General features: G+C 41.9%; 1 protein-coding gene and 1 non-coding gene across 2 annotated transcripts in view; one reads left to right on the forward strand and one right to left on the reverse strand.

Annotated features, from left to right (window-relative positions):
- LOC120547748 (cGMP-dependent protein kinase 1-like) overlaps positions 1-2,984 on the forward strand; it is a gene marked incomplete at its 5' end in the record, with an annotated part of 22,522 nt that extends 19,538 nt beyond the window's left edge. Inside the window, 1 exon segment of the mRNA XM_039783389.1 lies at positions 1-2,984. This exon segment is cut by the window's left edge and continues 490 nt beyond it.
- A 6,141-nt stretch (positions 2,985-9,125) lies between these two features.
- On the reverse strand, positions 9,126-9,231 carry LOC120554346. Its single transcript, XR_005638376.1, has one exon. It is a non-coding gene; the product is annotated as a U6 spliceosomal RNA (small nuclear RNA).
- Between the last annotated feature and the right edge of the window lie 769 nt (positions 9,232-10,000).

Here is a 10,000-nt window from a genome sequence, read left to right on the forward strand (position 1 = left end):
AGTTTTGTAGCCACATTGTGTCCCCAAGGGATTGGAGTATGCAGACAGCAGCAGATGGAGGAGGATTGGAGTTCTCTCGCTGATCAAACTGGTCCGGTTTGGGCCCTCTAACTGGAGAAACCATAAGCTGCCAGAACACCTTAGAGCTGGAAGAGGAAGGGGAGGTTCAAGGATGAATCAACAGTTGGCCCCTGTTTCCAAGACCAGGTCCACTTGTTTTTCAAGTCCCTCAGAGTAGTTAAAAGTTCTTCGAAATCTCAGAGTGACACATGCCTGGTTCAAAGGGGTTCAAGCGTGTTCTTGACTTTTACAACCTGAGAAAGGTATCCTCCAGATTTTAGAAAGCTGTCAGAAATCTGTAACATAATTACTCAGTCTGCAAAAATGTGCCCATGGGGAAGAAAATAATTGCAAGGCCTAGGAGTGTTTCCTTTCAAAGCCAGGTGATTCTGAACCGAGAACAACCCTGATTCCTTGTTTGTCTACAGCTGAACTTTGGGTATGTTCATCCATCAGCAGTCAGTCATGCTGTAAGTCCTATATATTGCTGCAAGACAACTGTTTATCATGTCTTTGAATCAGTCTTAGAGTAACGCATATGTGGTCCTACTTTGGGTAAAAGAGTACAAGCATGTCCTTAACTTTCTCGACCGGGGTAAAGTCATCCAAAGCCAGCTCTTTCAGATGTTAGAGAGCTGTCAGAACTCTGGAACATTATCACCTCGTGAACACAAATGTGCCAACGCTTAAAAATAAAAGACATTTGAGCAATGCCACGGAAGTTTTAACCAAGAACGACACTGATTCCTTGTTTGGCTGCAGCTCAACTTTGGGTATGTTCACCGATCAGCAGTCGGTCTCACACTGGAAATGGAAAGCCTCGGTCAAGACACAAAGTGAGTCGGGCATGTGCAGAATAGCTGCCATCTTTGACAAGTGGGTAACACTAAATACTGTCAACCAGGAAAAGCGTGTTCGTTCCTTGGAAGTGTTTTCATTCAGGGCAGTCATCTGGCGGTGCCTGTACCCGACACGCAGTCACCTATTTGTGTATATATATAGAGTACCAGTCAATGGTTTGGACACACTGTTCCATTCACTTGAATGAGAAAGTGTGTCCAAGCCTTTGACAGGTGCTGTATATATATTGACCATTTTGCATATCGCGTCAGTCAGTAACTATGTGGTATGTCCAAGTGGTGTTGCCATACCTACCTGTCAAAGATGGTGGCCGTTCTGCACATGGCCAACTCACTTTTAGCTGCATCTCATGTCGCTTAAATTGCCTCCCAGACTCCTTCACTTGGCTCCCTTCCTCGCATCTTAGTCCCTCCCACCGAGGAGGCAAGGGAGAGACGTGAGGAGTCATCGGAGGAGAGAGGCAACGAGCAAATGTGTTTTAGAGAGATGAGACCTCCTTTCCTCTGAAGCGTTGCATCAATACGTCAGCTGTTTGGGTGGAGCTAGGCTGCTGTCTGTATCCTCACCTATAGCTCCTCAATGATCCTTCCTCAATGATCCCTCCTCGATGATCCTTCCTCAATTATCCTTACTCAATTATCCTTCCTCAATGATCCTTCCTCAATGATCCTTCCTCAATGACCCTTCCTCAATGATCCTTCCTCAATGATCCTTCCTTAATGATCCTTCCTCAATTATCCTTACTCAATTATCCTTCCTCAATGATCCTTCCTCAATGATCCTTCCTCAATGACCCTTCCTTAATGATCCTTCCTCAATTATCCTTACTCAATGATCCTTCCTCAATGATCCCTCCTCGATGATCCCTCCTCAATTATCCTTCCTCAATGATCCTTCCTCGATGATCCTTCCTCAATGATCCTTCCTCAATTATCCTTCCTCAATGATCCTTCCTCGATGATCCTTCCTCAATGATCCTTCCTCAATTATCCCACTTCAATGATCCTTCCTCAATGATTCCTCCTCAATGATCCCTCCTCAATGATCCTTCCTCAATGATCCTTCCTCAATGATCCTTCCTCAATGATCCTTCCTCAATGATCCTTCCTAGATGATCCTTCCTCAATGATCCTTCCTCAATGATCCTTCCTCAATGATCCGTCCTCAATGATCCTTCCTAGATGATCCTTCCTCAATGATCCTTCCTCAATGATCCGTCCTCAATGATCCTTCCTAGATGATCCTTCCTCAATGATCCTTCCTCAATGATCCTTCCTCAATTATCCCACTTCAATGATCCTTCCTCAATGATCCCTCCTCGATGCTCCCTTCTCGATGATCCCTCCTCAATGATCCTTCCTCGATGATCCTTCCTCGATGATCCTTCCTCGATGCTCCCTTCTCGATGATCCCTCCTCAATGATCCTTCCTCAATGATCCTTCCTCAATGATCCTTCCTCGATGATCCCTCCTAGGACCTCGGGGCAGAAATAAGAGCTTTGAGACGGCCTTCACCGAGCAGAGGACCGAACAACTCCCTGGTCAGCCGAGGACAGAGGAGTCGAGGAGATCTCACATGATAAGTCCCACAGGATGTACCTATTGTATCTTGACAGCCTCTGCTCCTGTCAAGTGTCCTTGATCAGTGGCTGACACCTGACCTTTGACCCCTTACGAGGGAGATCATGCTTCTGCTGCCTGTCCTGTGATATTGCGATGTCGTTTGGGTTTTGTGGTTTCTGGTGGGTTTTTTTGGACCCTTTGAACCCAATTTTTGACTCTGCGAGAGTTGGCTGGAGGAGTGATGGTTGCAAGAAGATTTTGGACGAACTCAAACCACAGGAGAAAAGATTTAAGACTGAACAGGCAAACTCGGGGTCACCATGTTGCCTTCATTGTCATTTCAGTTTCGGGAACTTTAAAATCCAAAGACAGAAAGCCTTTTTTTAGATATTTTGGGGGGCGTAGCAACAGTGGTCGTCCTCACTGGATGATGCATGGGAGTTGAGAAAATTCCTACTGTTAACCCTTGTGTTGTCTCCCCTTCGACCATGATGCAACTTTTGGTTGATAAATAATTCATTTCGCTTTTTATTAAGTTTTCCCATGTTTTTGTCATTTGACGTTTTTGAAGATTTTTTTTGACTTTTTTCCACGTTTTTTGTCACTTTTCTGATGTTTTTGACATTTTTTTTCTACGTTTTTCAAAGTTGTTTCATTAATTTTTCTTCACATGCTATAAAATTGACTAAAGCACCCAAATTCAATGAAAGTAGTGAACTGAGTATGTATTTAACTTGTGAGGAGCGTTGTAGGGAACCACCCATGTCATTTTGGGTCAATTTGGTTGAAAGAAACCCACATTTCTGATAGAGAAACTTTTTGAAAATGGGTCAGACTTGACCCAAAGACAACAGAAGGGTTAATATTAGAATTGCCAGATTCCAACCTCTATAATCTCTCATGATAAATACCTAATTGTCATATCAATGCATGTATTGTGTAACCGAGTCTGGCTTTGCTTTGGGGCCCATCGGTGATGCCCACGCTCAGAGACGATGATAGTTACTAAGCAACCAATATACATCTTCAACCAGGCAAAAGATTAAAAACAATACCTCGAAAAATGCAAGCGGTCGATATGACCAAGTTAGGTAAAAGTTTATTTTCTTTGCATTTTGTGTAATGTGTATAAAAACTATTTTAAATGAATATATAGTGTCTTTTTGGAAATGTCAGGTACCAGCAGGATTGTCTTTTGTTATTCAGAAAAGTTATTACACATATAAATTTCACAGCCTGGTCTCACAGAAATCCATGAAATGATCGTGAACCATTTTGCGCATTACGTGAAAACGGAAAAACAACGCCAATGTAAAGTCAATGAGAAGATGACCTAGCATTAAGAGCGACTACGGTAGCGAGTAGTAGCCTCATGGGACCGTCCTGATCTGGCGAGCTCCAGTTTTCCACTCCCAGATCAGGTCTGGCATCTTGAGATAGAGAACATTTGGAGCCGTTCGCCAAACGACCGACCAATTAGCGCTGGTTTTGAGGCGTTGCCACGTGGCGTCTTATCGCAAGAACGTACCGTACTATCTACTAACGGTTGGGTTTAGGAAAGAAAACATTGGGGAAGGCTTCTCCTGGGTGAAAGTCCTGTGTTTTACCCATCCACCACCACAACCAGCCTATCTGTGCAGACTTACGTCCTGTCATACTACATCGCTATGGCGAAAACTCACACGTAATGTAAGTCCATGGCGGCCGAACGGCGTTGATAAACACGCTAAAAAGTGATTATGCGTCTTGATAACGCGCAAAACGAATTGGTGTGTCATACATACGTCTCTTTTATGAGATCAGTCTCCGGTAAATCTTAAAAGTGGCGCTCAACGTCTTTAATTATGCTTTTAAAGGAAACTTTGACTCGGGTACATTCACAAAAAGAGCCTAGGTTGCATTTTGGCGAGAGTTTAAAGTGCCCATATTATGAAAAAAATCACTTTTTTCTGGTGATTTGGGGAGTTATTTTGTGTCTCTGGTGCTTCCACACACATACACACTTTGAAAAAGCATCCATCCATGGTGTTCTGAGTGAGATCTGGTTTCTGAATGTGTCCTGCCTTCAGTCTCCTGGTGAGCTGGTCAACATCTGCACAGCTTTCTACGGCACTAGAAACGAGCTGGCTAACCGCAACCGTTAGCATGCTAGCGGCTAACGCTAGCATGCTACCTTGTTCTCAATAGCAAAGCACTGCTACAACACACACAAGTTCACCATAATCTACCAAAAGAACTACTTCCATGTGCTCCCTGGTTTAGAAGAAGTCTCCCAGCTGATCCTGCCTTGGAACTGACTGAAGTTGGAGAAACAGCCTTTCTTTTACTGTCTATGGAGCTAGCTGGCATGATCTACGATCTGAGCTACTGAGCATGTGCGAGTGCAATCAAAGATAGTACAGAAGAAGAAAAGAGGTCTCACTCTGTAGCTAAAACAGAGACCTGAACACAGGGTGAAAAGAGGAGCTGCAGCAATGTGCAGTACAACTAAAATATGGTGTTTTTTGATAATTAAACCATGTAAACCTATTCTGGTACAACCTTAAAATACAATTATGAACCTGAAAATCAGCATAACATGGGTGCTTTAATGGGCCGTGTTCATTTCACAGATTTCTGTGAGATCAGGTTGAAATTTCAAAAACAGTCAAAATGAGCGTCATGGCTGTTCTAGTGTTGAGAATGTGCATGAGAACAGATAGTTTGCACATATTTCCATAACTTCCCACGTATTTTTGCACACACCCACAAGCACTCCCTTCGCACAGACACATGCACGATTTTGTTTCAGGATTGTTTCTATTTCCTACACTTTTGGCTGCTTTGAACACATCTCCTCACTATCTGCTAGCTGCCTGTCCCCTGAACACACTGTAAAAAATATCTCACTATCTGCTAGCTACCTGTCCCCTGAACACACTGTAAAAAATATCTCACTATCTGCTAGCTACCTGTCCCCTGAACACACTGTAAAAAATATCTCACTATCTGCTAGCTGCCTGTCCCCTGAACACGCTGTAAAAAATATCTCACTATCTGCTAGCTACCTGTCCCCTGAACACGCTGTTAAAAATATCTCACTATCTGCTAGCTACCTGTCCCCTGAACACGCTGTAAAAAATATCTCACTATCTGCTAGCTGCCTGTCCCCTGAACACACTGTAAAAAATATCTCACTATCTGCTAGCTACCTGTCCCCTGAACACGCTGTAAAAATATCTCACTATGCTAGCTACCTGTCCCCTGAACACACTGTAAAAAATATCTCACTATCTGCTAGCTACCTGTCCCCTGAACACACTGTAAAAATATCTCACTATCTGCTAGCTACCTGTCCCCTGAACACACTGTAAAAATATCTCACTATCTGCTAGCTACCTGTCCCCTGAACACGCTGTAAAAAATATCTCACTATCTGCTAGCTACCTGTCCCCTGAACACACTGTAAAAAATATCTCACTATCTGCTAGCTGCCTGTCCCCTGAACACGCTGTAAAAAATATCTCACTATCTGCTAGCTACCTGTCCCCTGAACACGCTGTAAAAAATATCTCACTATCTGCTAGCTACCTGTCCCCTGAACACGCTGTAAAAAATATCTCACTATCTGCTAGCTGCCTGTCCCCTGAACACACTGTAAAAAATATCTCACTATCTGCTAGCTGCCTGTCCCCTGAACACACTGTAAAAAATATCTCACTATCTGCTAGCTACCTGTCCCCTGAACACACTGTAAAAAATATCTCACTATCTGCTAGCTACCTGTCCCCTGAACACACTGTAAAAAATATCTCACTATCTGCTAGCTACCTGTCCCCTGAACACACTGTAAAAAATATCTCACTATCTGCTAGCTACCTGTCCCCTGAACACACTGTAAAAAATATCTCACTATCTGCTAGCTACCTGTCCCCTGAACACGCTGTAAAAAACATCTCACCCAACATGGCTTAGAGCACCTTTTAAACGTATACGTGCACTCTTTGAGCTTTGTACTTTCCTCACGATAACAGATAAAGAGTTTAATCGTATCGTATATATTTGAATTTGTATTTCTATTTCGTGGCCTTTTTGTAAAAGCAGCTTTTTGGTAACGAAGCCTTTGTATCAGCAGTCTGAATCTGTCGTGTGATTATTTTTGTTATAAATTAAACAGCTGATGTGATTCCTGTGAGCTCTGCATGATGATGATGGTGATGATGATGATGATGATGATGATGATGATGGTGATGATGATGATGATGATGATGATGATGATGGAGTCTTGTGGTTATTTCTATATACTGGGAATGTGTTTCATAAAGCCTCGCATGGCATCACAAACTGCTAAACTTTCTACGAATGTTTTGACTATTTCTTTATATATATGTTTTTTTAAGGCGATTAAAACTTGGGTAAGAAAGACAGACAGGCAGACAGACAGATAGATAGACAGGCAGACAGGCAGATAGACAGAGAGACAGGCAGGCAGATAGATAGATAGATAGATAGATAGATAGATAGATAGACAGACAGACAGACAGACAGACAGACAGACAGACAGACAGACAGACAGATAGATAGAGAGACAGGCAGGCAGGCAGACAGAAATACAGATAGATAGAGAGACAGGCAGACAGATAGAGAGACAGACAGACAGACAGATAGGGAGACAGGCAGACAGACAGACAGATGTATAGAGAGACAGACAGACAGACAGACAAATGGATAGAGAGACAGGCAGACAGATAGACAAATGGATAGAGAGACAGACAGACAGACAGACAGACAGATAGATAGAGAGACAGGCAGACAGGCAGGCAGACAGACAGATAGATAGACAGGCAGACAGGCAGATAGACAGAGAGACAGGCAGGCAGATAGATAGATAGATAGATAGATAGATAGATAGATAGATAGATAGATAGACAGACAGACAGACAGAAAAAAAAAAAAAAAAAAAAAAAAAAAAAAAAGAAAAAAAAAAAAAAAAAAAAAAAAAAAAAAAAAAAAAGCAAAAAAAAAAAAAAATAAAAAAAAAAAAAAAAAAAAAAAAAAAAAAAAAAAAAAAAAAAAAAAAAAAAAAAAAAAAGACACAACCAGACAGACAGACAGATAGAGAGACAGGCAGACAGGCAGGCAGACAGACAGATAGATAGATAGATAGATAGATAGACAGACAGACAGACAGACAGACAGACAGATAGATAGAGAGACAGGCAGGCAGGCAGACAGAAATACAGATAGATAGAGAGACAGGCAGACAGATAGAAAGACAGACAGACAGACAGATAGGGAGGGAGGCAGACAGACAGACAGATGTATAGAGAGACAGACAGACAGACAGACAAATGGATAGAGAGACAGGCAGACAGATAGACAAATGGATAGAGAGACAGACAGACAGACAGGCAGATAGACAGAGAGACAGGCAGGCAGATAGATAGATAGATAGATAGATAGATAGATAGATAGATAGATAGATAGATAGATAGACAGACAGACAGACAGACAGACAGACAGACAGACAGACAGACAGACAGATAGATAGATAGATAGATAGATAGATAGATAGACAGACAGACAGACAGACAGACAGACAGACAGACAGATAGATAGAGAGACAGGCAGGCAGGCAGGCAGACAGAAATACAGATAGATAGAGAGACAGGCAGACAGATAGAGAGACAGACAGACAGATAGGGAGACAGGCAGACAGACAGACAGATGTATAGAGAGACAGACAGACAGACAAATGGATAGAGAGACAGGCAGACAGATAGACAAATGGATAGAGAGAAAGACAGACAGACAGACAGATAGATAGAGAGACAGGCAGGCAGACAGACAGATAGAGAGACAGGCAGACAGATAGAGAGACAGACAGGCAGACAGACAGACAGACAGAAAGAACTAAGGCCACAATAGGTCGAAAAAAATCTTGGGGAAAAAGTTGAGAAAAACTCTAAAAAAGGTGACAAAAAGATTTTGATCCGACCCACGTGACGCGTTCGTCCAATCAGCTGCCGGTTTTCATTTTTTGGGCGACAACACAGATTAGCACCGCCTGCTGTTATGGAGACGTATTACGTCTCGCGCACGCAATAGCAGAACTCCGTTTAAAAGAACACCGAAATAACAACGCGGCTCTATTTAACGACCAAATCTTACGGATACAATTAGATGATCATCTTTGCTGAGTCCATCCAAGCCTCCTCTGTAATTCGGCTGACACATAATTCACGAAAGAAGACGTGTTAAAGTATTATTTTAAGTCTATCCAGGCAGTCACCCCTCTGCTCTCCATACTCCGCCGTGTTTCTCATGAATATGAAATGGACAGAAAAGAAAAGCAGTCTGGCGAGAGTAACAAACACCACTTTGACACAACACAGCGCTTTCTAGAGTCCCTGTTGTGTCCACCTGATGTTAGCAGCTTTCCTCTCATGAAATTAGTCATCAATTCATCTGAATTTATCGTCATTTTGTGGCTTTTTATTTGAGTTTTTCGGGGGAGGAAGCCTCTCATCGTCTCCCTGGCTGCAGTACCATTCTCCGCCTGAACGGTTATGATGCGCCGGCGGGGGCGCTATTTCACCAAAAACACAAATATCACTAAAAACAAATGGGAAGGGAATTTAAAAATCTAAATTTTGTTTACTTAAAAATGAGAACGCTTCACGATTATGCGTGTCATCCTTGCACAGGGCCATGCTAATCTTCTCTGTATCGTTCCCAATTTATTACATGTGCTGCAAATTGTAGCACATGTAGTAACTTATACTGTATTGTATTTAAAGAGGCGCGAGCCCACTGAAGTTAAAGTCAGGGGTTCATCTCAGATAAGTGACAGTTTAATACTTTAAAAGACAGGACATAGCATCAGACTGAAGCCTGAGTACTGATGTACTATTTGCTCTGTATAAACTGGGTTTAGGGACAAGTGTAAAGTTCTGATCGTGCAGAGCTGAAAAGGATTGTGGGATTTTTATGCAAAGCATCCATACATTTTTATTTATTTTAATAAATATTTCATTATTTTTTCATTTTTATTTTAGTTTTTTAATTTTAAACATCTGTTACTACAAGGAATGGTAGATCCTGACATACACGGTTCAGTAAAATTAAATCTTTAATTCTGAGATTATTGCACTCTGAACGTCACACATACGTTTTGATGAGGGTGTAGTTCTGTTAACCGGCCGCCAGGGGCAGATTTGTTTGTAATGTACATACAGGGGGAGTGATGGCGACGCTACACGTGAGTGTTATTTTCAACAGAAACTTGGTCATTTTAAATAAATGTATTGATGATTCCTTTGCCGAATTCCTCCAAAGATCCCAAGTAGTTCGAGAATACGTTAAAATATGTTTAAGAAGCATGTTTCAGTTGCATATTAAACGAGGTTACGTAAATTCAAGTAATTTGTAAACGAAGTCTGCCGCGCCTTTTCACAAACCGCTGCCAAAAGCAGACCCTGTTGTGTTATTTTCACTAAATAATTGGTAATTTTGAATGAATGTATTGTTCCAATTA

The sequence above is a fragment of the Perca fluviatilis genome, chromosome 2 (assembly GCF_010015445.1).
Source record: "Perca fluviatilis chromosome 2, GENO_Pfluv_1.0, whole genome shotgun sequence".
Taxonomy (NCBI): domain Eukaryota; kingdom Metazoa; phylum Chordata; class Actinopteri; order Perciformes; family Percidae; genus Perca; species Perca fluviatilis.